This window comes from Esox lucius, chromosome 17 (genome assembly GCF_011004845.1).
Source record: "Esox lucius isolate fEsoLuc1 chromosome 17, fEsoLuc1.pri, whole genome shotgun sequence".
NCBI lineage: Eukaryota > Metazoa > Chordata > Actinopteri > Esociformes > Esocidae > Esox > Esox lucius.
In genome coordinates this window covers 9,350,552-9,360,972 of record NC_047585.1, presented here as the reverse complement: position 1 = coordinate 9,360,972, position 10,421 = coordinate 9,350,552, and positions in this window count along the sequence as shown.

The window sequence follows — 10,421 nt, the reverse complement described above, 5'->3', positions numbered from 1 at the left end:
CTATCCACTCTCCTGACCATTTCCTACAATACATTCACTGCGGCGTATAGAACAGTTTTTTTTCTATAGGTCAATATATATTTCATATCCATTGAGTTACATTGTGGCCAATAGGATCTAGGATGGGTGGAGTAAAATGCCAGCAACAATTGCAAATACACAGTGCCCCTTGATTTCTTTGCATATAATTATTCTACCCACTCTCCTGAACATTTCCCAGAGTATATTTTTACAATATACACTAAACCAAGTGTCAAAATCGATACATTTAATATTATTAAAATCGCGTTTTACCGCTGACTTGTATTTTGAAGGCAAAATCCGAAAACCGGAAGTCTTATTGTTGCTACGGAATCTCTAATGTTGCCAGCATGACGCTAATCTGTCTCTCTAGTATTTTGCCAGGAGCACGAACGACGATGACGTCACAATTGTATGGTAATGAGAAAACCTTCAAAATAAAAGGGTACTGCAATGTGTTTATATTTTTCTAAAGATAGCAAACAAAGAAAACCTTTATGGTATTTTCAACAAAAAGGCAATTCATGGAAAATTATATAGGTTTATCAAAAACAAGAACAATATATTTTTAAAGAACAATATTTGTACATAAAATTTTAAATACCTATCTATATCTATCTATATATGTGTGCTAGAAATCTGTTGGACAGAAGTCCCTAGACTCAGATGCAGGCAAATGTAGAAAATGATGTGGTAGCTCGTTTTTAGGACCATGTCTTGGTCTTAGTCTCTCTGTGACCCTGCCTAAGTAGCTTACTTAGCAGATCTACATGATCTTATAACTGTAGATAGTTAGCATATATGTAAGACAGTAGACACTACTGTTCAACTTGTAAAGCAGTTATTAACTCCTCCAAATAGAATAATAGGTAATGCATCAGTGTTAAGACCCACATGTGGAGAGTTCACAACTCTGTGCCATCATAATACAAATTTCTTTGTGTAGTACATGGTATTTAAAAAGGGTCACTTCATACAATTACTCTCTTAAATATATTTTGACATTCATTATGGAGGACTAAACCTGCCATAATTATAAATAAATAAATATATGCACACATCAATGGGCAAATAAATAAATACACATAGAAATATACAAATAAATAAATGCATATCATGAGGCAAATACATTAATTAATAAATAAATACTCAGAAATATATAAATTAATAAATATATACACAAATACCAACCAATCAATCAAATGTATTTATAAAGTCCTTTTTACATCAGCTGTTTTTACAAAACACCCCACCCAGCCTACTCCTCTCGGCACATTAATATAGCAGCGTAAAACCTTGGGGCTGAGACAGGGGGGTCCAGTGACACTGTGGCTCGATCTGGAGGAAGTCCCGGACAGGGTCCTACATGCAGGAAGTCAATCCACCGACACTGCCAAGCATCAACCGAAGGGACAACCACCAACCGCAACCACCCTGAAATGAGGGCCAGGTATTGCCAGCAGAGTTCACCACTATTACGCAATAGGTGCAACGGAGAGACAACAATAAGCCAGTGACTCCGGCATTAGAGAGAGGGCATCCCAGTGGCAATGAAAGCCCACCTGGCAAGACAGCAAGTGTGGACAGTATCAAGCCTTTCTGTTCACCTTCACACCCCTGGGCCAGACTGCACTTAATCATAGACCATGCTGAAGAGATGAGTCTTTAGTAGACGCTTGAAGGTTTGCACTGAGTCTGCATTTCTAACCTTAACTGGCAGATCATTCCACTGTAGTGGTGCTCTATGAGTGAAAGCCCTGCCTCCAGCTGTTTATTTAGAAATTCTAGGTACAATTAGAAGACCTGTATCTTGCGATCCTATGTTACATGTAGGTATGTATGGCTGGATCATTTCAGTGAGGTAAGTAGGAGCAAATCCATATACTGATTTATAGGTTAACAATAAAAACTTAAAATCAGCCCTAGCCTTAACAACAAGTGTAAAGAGGATAGTACCGGAGTAATGTGTCACATTTTCTTAGTTCTAGTTAAGAATCTAGCAGCCATGTTCAGCACTAATTTAAGTTTATTTACTGATTTATCAGGGTAACCGGAGAAAAGAGTATTACAGTAATCTAATTTAGAAGTGACAGAAGCATGGATTAGTTTTTCTGCAATCGTTTTTGATAAAAGGTTTCAGATTTTTGCAGCTCTTGAGATATATTTTATATGTTCATCAAAGGAGAGGTCAGGGTCAAGGGTAATGCCAAGGTTTCTTACAGTTTTTTTGGATACGAAGCTGCAGCTGTCGGGGTTCACACTGAGATCTGCCAACAAAACTCTTTGTTTCTTGGGTCCTAAAACAAGTATTTCTGTTTTTCTTGAGTTTAAAAGCAAGAAGTTCTTTGTCATCCACTTCCTAATATCTGAAACGCATGCTTCCAAAGTAACTAATTTTGGGGCTTCTCCATGTTTCATCGAAATATACAACTGTGTGTCATCACCATAACAGTGAAAATGTACATTGTGATTCCGGATGACATCACCCAGAGGCAGCATATATAGTGAAAACAACAATGGGTCCAAACCAAGCCTTGGGGAACACCAAAACATACCTTTGATTTGTCAGAGGACATGCCATCCACACAAACAAACTGATATCTTTCAGATAAATAAGATTTAAACCAGGCAAGAACGTGTCCACGTAGCCCAATATGGGTTTAAAGTCTCTCTAAGAGAAGGGATTGATCAATAGTGTCAAAAGCAGCACTAAGATGAAAAAGCAACAGAACTGATGCAGAACCTTTTTTCTGAGGCCATTAGAAGGTAATTTTTTACTTTTACAAGTGTAGTCTCAGTACTATGATGGGGTCTGAAACCGGACTGGAGCATTTCATACATGTTATTTGTCTTCAGGAAGGCATTCATCATTTGGGAAACACACTTTTCTAAGATTTTTGAGAGGAACGGGAGGTTTCGATATTGGCCTATAATTGTTTAAAATATTGGGATTATTTCCACTATTTTTAATGAGATTGGTAAACATCCGGAGGAAAGGGAGCAATGAATGACGTTCAACATTGGCTGAACTAGCAGAGGAAGTAGTTCCTTAGGTAGTTTTGTTGGAATCTAGTTGACAATTTGTGGATTTAGAACTCATTACTAATTTTGTGTGTCCCCAATGACACGTCAGAGAATTTCTGGGTATTCTCAGGACAACTGAGATTTTGAGGACTATACCTATTTAAGGAGGACTCAGTTATTTGTTTTCTAATGGTGATGATATTTACATAAAAAAAGTTAATGTATTCATTACTGCAGAAGTGAAGACCCACTTCACTTGTTGAGCATTTCTTTTTTGTTAACTTTGCAACTGTATGAAGAGATATTTTGGATTGTTTTTGTTCACCTCAATCAGGTTGGAGAAATAAGCTGATCGAGCAGACGTGAGTGATTTTCGGTATTGTAGTGTACTGTCTATCCAGGCTAGTCTAAATACTTCCAACTTGGTAGAGCACCACTTTCACTCCAATTTTTTGGAGTCTTGCTTCAGTGGTCTAGTATTGTCTGTGTAGCAAGGAGCTAATTTTCTTGTTTTTTAGTAGTGCAACCATATCTAAGCAATTCGCAGTGTTGAGTTTATATCATAGATTAGATTGTTTGCAGATTTATTTATTTCATTATTGATGAGCCTGAAAGAATATCAAGAAATCAATATGTAGTCCGAGAATTTATATTATGGTTTTTAAAAGTCATAGTTTGGGGTGCAAATGGGTTTCTTGTTTTAATGGTAAATGTAATAAGACAGTGATCCGATATTCCAGGATTATGGGGAATAATTATTAGATCTACAATATCTATTTCTCGTGACAGGACTAAGTCTAAGATATGATTGGCAGTGTGTTGGACATGAGATATGTTGGACAAAACCCACTGAGTCAATTAGGGCTTCAAAGGCTTTTTGATGAGGGTCATTGGACTTTTTCATATGAATACTGAAATTGCCAAACATTTGAGTAGTATCTGCCATCACTACAAGGTTAGACAAGAATTCAGGAAACTCATTGAGGAACATTGTGTATGGCCTATAAATAGTAGCTTTGAAAAATTATTTAACAGTCTGGTTAGCTTACATGAGTAAAACTTCAGAAGAATAAAAACCAGTGATGTCTTTTAGTGTAAAATTATATATACTGTTATAAATATTAGCAACAACCCCCCTTTTCAGGATGCGCAGAGGAAAGGATTTCTAGAGTAGCCAGGAGAGGCCCCATTTAGGGCAGTAAATTAATCAAGCTTTAGTCATGTGTCACACAGGCCAATAACATCCAGTTTATGATCAGTGATTAATTCATTTACAGCAATTGCCTTTGAAGCAAGGGATCTGACATTAAGGAGTCACATTTTAAGAAGGGAGACAGTACAGTCATTTTTATTAATGACTGAGGTGAAGGAAGGCTTTATCTTAATAAGGTTGCTATTGTTAGCACTACCTTGTTTAACTTTTCTCAGCCTGTAACGAGTCACCATCTCAATAGGCAGAACTATGCTAACTTGTCTGCTCTATGCTATCGACATAAATAAATGGATGCAGTGATACACACTTATTTAAATTATTAATAAATATTTTCTTCATTTATTTACTTACTCATTTATTCATTTCTCTATTTCTTCCTCTAATATGCTAATGAGGGGGTGTCAGGAAAACTTGTATAGAAACCGTGCATTGTTTGACAGCATTTGCTTGGAATGGGTTCAGTAACGCACATTTGGCGGTTCCAAAAACGTTTGACTTGCTCATATAGCTAGCAGTAGCATGATGTAAATCCACTTCTTTAGACACAGGTAAGGATATTGCATACTTGTGACTCCATGTGTCTCCATTGAAAATTAATGGGAAGTGAAATTTCAGAAACTGAATATCCTCTTTGCCTAGTAGACACGGGCCGTTACAATGGTGTCTCATGCAAGTCCCCAAACATTACATATATAATGAGAGTTTTTAATAATGAATTTTTTTTTCTACCATATTGGAAATTGCAGAATAAATGTTTGGCTAGTCAGGTATAAATGCATTGTAAAATCACATAGAAAGAGTTTAAGATGTTTGCAATACTGAGCCATTAACACTTTGATTGAACCTGGGGTCTGGTGTTATGTTTCCTCAGGCCTAGATTAAATAAAATCACACAATTTCAAATTGGTTTCTTGAACATGACAATGAGTTCACTGTACTGAAATGGCCCCCACAGTCACCAGATCTCAACCCAATAGAGCATCTTTGGGATGTGGTGGAACGGGAGCTTCGTGCCCTGGATGTGCATCCCACAAATCTCCATCAACTGCAAGATGCTATCCTATCAATATGGGCCAACATTTCTAAAGAATGCTTTCAGCACCTTGTTGAATCAATGCCACGTAGAATTAAGGCAGTTCTGAAGGCAAAAGGGGGTCAAACACAGTATTAGTATGGTGTTCCTAATAATCCTTTAGGTGAGTGTATTCTAAGCAGCTAATACAGCTAATGCCAAGCTGGGACAAAGGTGAATAATTGCTTGTTGTGAAAAATGACTCCATGATTCATTAAGAACAACTCAGGGTAAGTGGAATTTCAGCCAAATATGAATCTAGGTTGAACTACCCCTTTAAGGGCCCAGGTCTGTTAGAAATTATAGATATGCAACTACATAAACATGAATTAGAATAAGTCAATAAGTTAGCTAACTAGATGATAACATTCATGTAAATGTGGCAAAGAAGTTATATGTGAAATTGAAAATTCACCAATACATAAACAGGAAAAGGAAGAAAGTCCTATAGTTTGATAAAATACTGCTAGTACCTAAGCCACCAATACTAAAACATTTAGCTACAATTCACTTACAGTGGGGAGAACAAGTATTTGAAAACACTGACGATTTTGCAGGTTTTCCTACTTACAAAGCATGTAGAGGTCTGTCATTTTTATCATAGGTACATTTCAACTGTGAGAGACAGAATCTAAAACAAAAATCCAGAAAATCAGACCTGTTAGTTTTTCTTTAAGAAGCCCTCCTGTTCTCCACTCATTACCTGTATTAACTGTACCTGTTTGAACTCGTTACCTGTATAAAAGACACCTGTCCACACACTCAATCAAACAGACTCCAACCTCTCCACAATGGCCAAGACCAGAGAGCTGTGTAAGAACATCAGGGATACAACTGTAGACCTGCACAAGGCTGGGATGGGCTACAAGACAATAGGCAAGCAGCTTGGTGGGAAGGCAACAACTGTTGGCGCAGTTATTACAAAATGGAAGAAGTTCAAGATGACGGTCAATCTCCCTCGGTCTGGGGCTCCATGCAAGATCTCACCTCGTGGGGCATCAATGATCATGAGGAAGGTGATGAATCAGCCCAGAACTACACGGCAGGACCTGGTCAATGACCTGAAGAGAGCTGGGACCACAGTCTCAAAGAAAACCATTAGAAACACACTACGCCGTCATGGATTAAAATCCTGCAGCGCACGCAAGGTCCCCCTGCTCAAGCCAGCGCATGTCCAGGCCCGTCTGAAGTTTGTCAATGACCATCTGGATGATCCAGAGGAGGAATGGGAGAAGGTCATGTGCTCTGATGAGACAAAAATAGAGCTTTTTGGTCTAAACTCCACTCGACTTGTTTGGAGGAAGAAGAAGGATGCAGCCAGGGCAACTAAGGAGTGGCTCCGTAAGAAGCATCTCAAGGTCCTGGAGTGGCCTAGCCAGTCTCCAGACCTTAACCCTATAGAAAATCTTTGGAGGGAGCTGAAAGTACGTATTGCACAGTAACAGCCCTGAAACCTGAAGGATCTGGAGAAGATCTGTATAGAGGAGTGGGCCTAAATCCCTGCTGCAGTGTGTGCAAACCTGGTCAAGAACTACAGGAAACGTATGATCTCGGTAATTGCAAACAAAGGTTTCTGTACCAAATATTAAGTTCTGCTTTTCTGATGCATCAAATACTTATGTCATGCATTAAAATGCAAATTAATTACTTAAAAATCATACAATGTGATTTACTGGATTTTTCTACATGCTTTGTAAGTGGGAAAACTTGCAAAATCGGCAGTGTATCAAATACTTGTTCTCCCCACTGTATCAGCAAAGCATCCCCATTGTCCCTGATGTGAACTAAAGTGATTTCTGATGTCTGGAGTCGTGATGGGTCATTTCCAAATGAACAGCTCTAGTTGAACGGTTACTTATAGTGAACGTTGGAAGCCAAATCGCATTGGTGAAAGGAGATGTTGTAACGGTTTGGTTAGGGGTGCCAGGTAGGGGAAAACCTACCAGAGAAGCAGTTTAGCTTCTCCTTTTATATTCTTTCCCATCTGAGGCAGGTAACCTATGACATATGGACCAATGGTGCGTGACTCCATGCTACACGTTGACACACACATACTCATTAACCCATCCAGGCATGAAACATGAAAAAAAAACTAATCACACAGTACACATTTCTGCAAAATTATAACCATTTACTTCCAAGGAATTTGCTACAGTGTACTTAAGATAACACCCCAAAGTAAAAGCATCCACTACTACCCAAAACATAATCTTTTCCAATGTAATAACAGAAACAGACAAATACTTGCAAACTAACGAATTCTCAGAAACAAGCAAATAGTCAGAAACAAACGAACAATCCAAAATAAACAAATACACTGAAATAAGCAAATAATCAGAACAAAACAAATACATAGAAACAAACAATACTCAGGAATAAATAAATGCTCAGAAATAACCAAATACTCAGAAACAAACAGAAATTCCAAAAGTAATGCCCACCCTACTACAATACTGTCAACAACGTATTTTCCCAGGGAAAATAAGGCAGCGATTTTGCAAATACACCCAAAAGGTACACCCCCCTGGCCATTACAAGTTCATATTAATTAGTCCACTAACTCAGGCATATGGGCGAAATGTCCAATTCGATAAAGCGAGAAGGCCCTGACTGTAGTGTGCAGTTCCGGGCCGGGCTCAACGTGGGTGGAGTCAAACGTGTTTAATCCGACCCCTTCTCGTCTCCTCAAAGGTATCAACATCAACAAAAGCAAATCTTAATCAAACCTATCCTACATAGATATACATACAAATATAAACCTTGTTGCTTAAGCTTTCATTAAGCTTTTTACTCAATAATTTAATTAAGTAAAATAAAGGTAACATACAGAAATGGGGAGAACCAAAGACATGCAGGAAGGGAGTGCGGTGATGTAGTAACCATAACTAAAGAATCATTATGGAAAATGTGCACATGCTATATTGTAGTCAAGGGTTAAAATGTTTAGTTAATTTTAGTTGTATTTGTCTACTTATATTTTAATTGGGTATTTTTGTTTCATGCCCAAAGGTACCAGTCCGACTTTTACAATAAGTTTACCTTTTGATATGATCATTTATCTTAAATAATATACCTAAACATTTATTAAATATGGTAGTAGTTGTATTATCTGTTAATTAGCTATAATATTATTGAGTAACTATACGAGAATGTTTCCACTTGTTACACGCAGTACTTTTAAGATAAGCATCTTGTCCCAGCTGCTGTCTTGGATCGTAGATTTAAAACAGAGTGGATGATTTAGGATGTTCAGTTGCGTAACCAGTTTAGAGACAAACAGGACGGCTCGTACTTTACACAGCTGCACACAGGTTGGACACAGGAGGTTGTAGCGGTAGAGAAATACAAAAATGCATCAAGTACCATAACATCATCCTGAAGCCAAAGACTCTGGCCAAACTCTGCTTTCTATAAGTGTTTTCCAAGTTACTATAGCAAAAAGTTTTATTGAAGTTCAAGTCAATTTTAGATTTTAGATTTTACTGGCAGTATACGTAACGTATATGCTAGTTAAATGCTGAGCACTTAATATTTGAAATCATGAGAGTTGTAATTTCATTGCACATTGATAGAATATATTTTCTGTTTCTTTTTGGCTGTGTGCTGATAGCCTACAGCTTTTTTCGTTTCAATTTAATTGAATTCAAAGCAAGTAAATGTATTATTTTATTTTATACATTCTTTAGGCAAATGTTGTTTAAAATGCTGAGCATCAGATTTTGTTGGCAGCCGATAGTATTTTGAAAATGCTTTACTATTTCGTTGTCGTATAAATTAATAATAAACAAATAATATACAGGTGCTGGTCATATAAATAGAATATCATCAAAAAGTTTATTTATTTCAGTAATTCTATTCAAAAAGTGAAACTTGTATAATGTATACATTCATTCCACACAGACTGATATATTTCAAGTGTTTTTTCTTTTAATTTTGATGATTATAACTGACAACTAATGAAAACCCCAAATTCAGTATCTCAGAAAATTAGAATATTGTGAAAAGGTTCAATATTGAAGACACCTGGTGCCCCACTCTAATCAGCTAATTAACTCAAAACACCTGCAAAGGCCTTTAAATGGTCTTTCAGTCTAGTTCTGTAGGCTACACAATCATGGGGAAGACTGCTGACTTGACAGCTGTCCAAAAGACAACCACTGACACCTTGCACAAGGAGGACAAGACACAAAAGGTCATTGCTAAAGAGGCTCTGTGTCCAAGCACATTAATAGAGAGGCGAAGGGAAGGAAAAGATGTGGTAGAAAAAAGGTGTATAAGCAATAGGGATAACTGCACCCTGGAGAGGATTGTGAAACAAAACCCATTCAAGAATGTGGGGAAGATTCACAAAGAGTGGACTGCAGCTGGAGTCAGTGCTTCAAGAACCACCACGCACAGACATATGCAAGACATGGGTTTCAGCTGTCGTATTCCTTGTGTCAAGCCACTCTTGAACAAGACACAGCGTCAGAAGCGTCTCACCTGGGATAAAGACAAAAAGGACTGGACTGCTGCTGAGTGGTCCAAAGTTATGTTCTCAAAATGTTGCATTTCCTTTGGAAATCAAGGTCCCAGAGTCTGAAGGTAGAGAGGAGAGGTACGTTGCAGTGTAAGTCCAGTGTAAAGTTTCCATAGTCAGTGATGGTTTGGGGTGCCATGTCATCTGCTGGTGTTGGTCCACTGTGTTTTCTGAGGTCCAAGGTCAACGCAGCCATCTACCAGGAAGTTTTAGAGCACTTCATGCTTCCTGCTGCTGACCAACTTTATGGAGATGCAGATTTCATTTTCCAACAGTACTTGGCACCTGCACACAGTGCCAAAGCTACCAGTACCTGGTTTAAGGACCATGGTATCCCTGTTCTTAATTGGCCAGCAAACTCGCCTGACCTTAACCCTATAGAAAATCTATGGGGTATTGTGAATAGGAAGATGAGATACGCCAGACCCGACAATGCAGAAGAGCTGAAGGCCACTATCAGAGCAACCTGGGCTCTCATAACACCTGAGCAGTGACACAGACTGATCGACTCCATGCCACGCCGCATTGCTTCAGTAATTCAGGCAAAAGGAGCCCCAACTAAGTATTGAGTG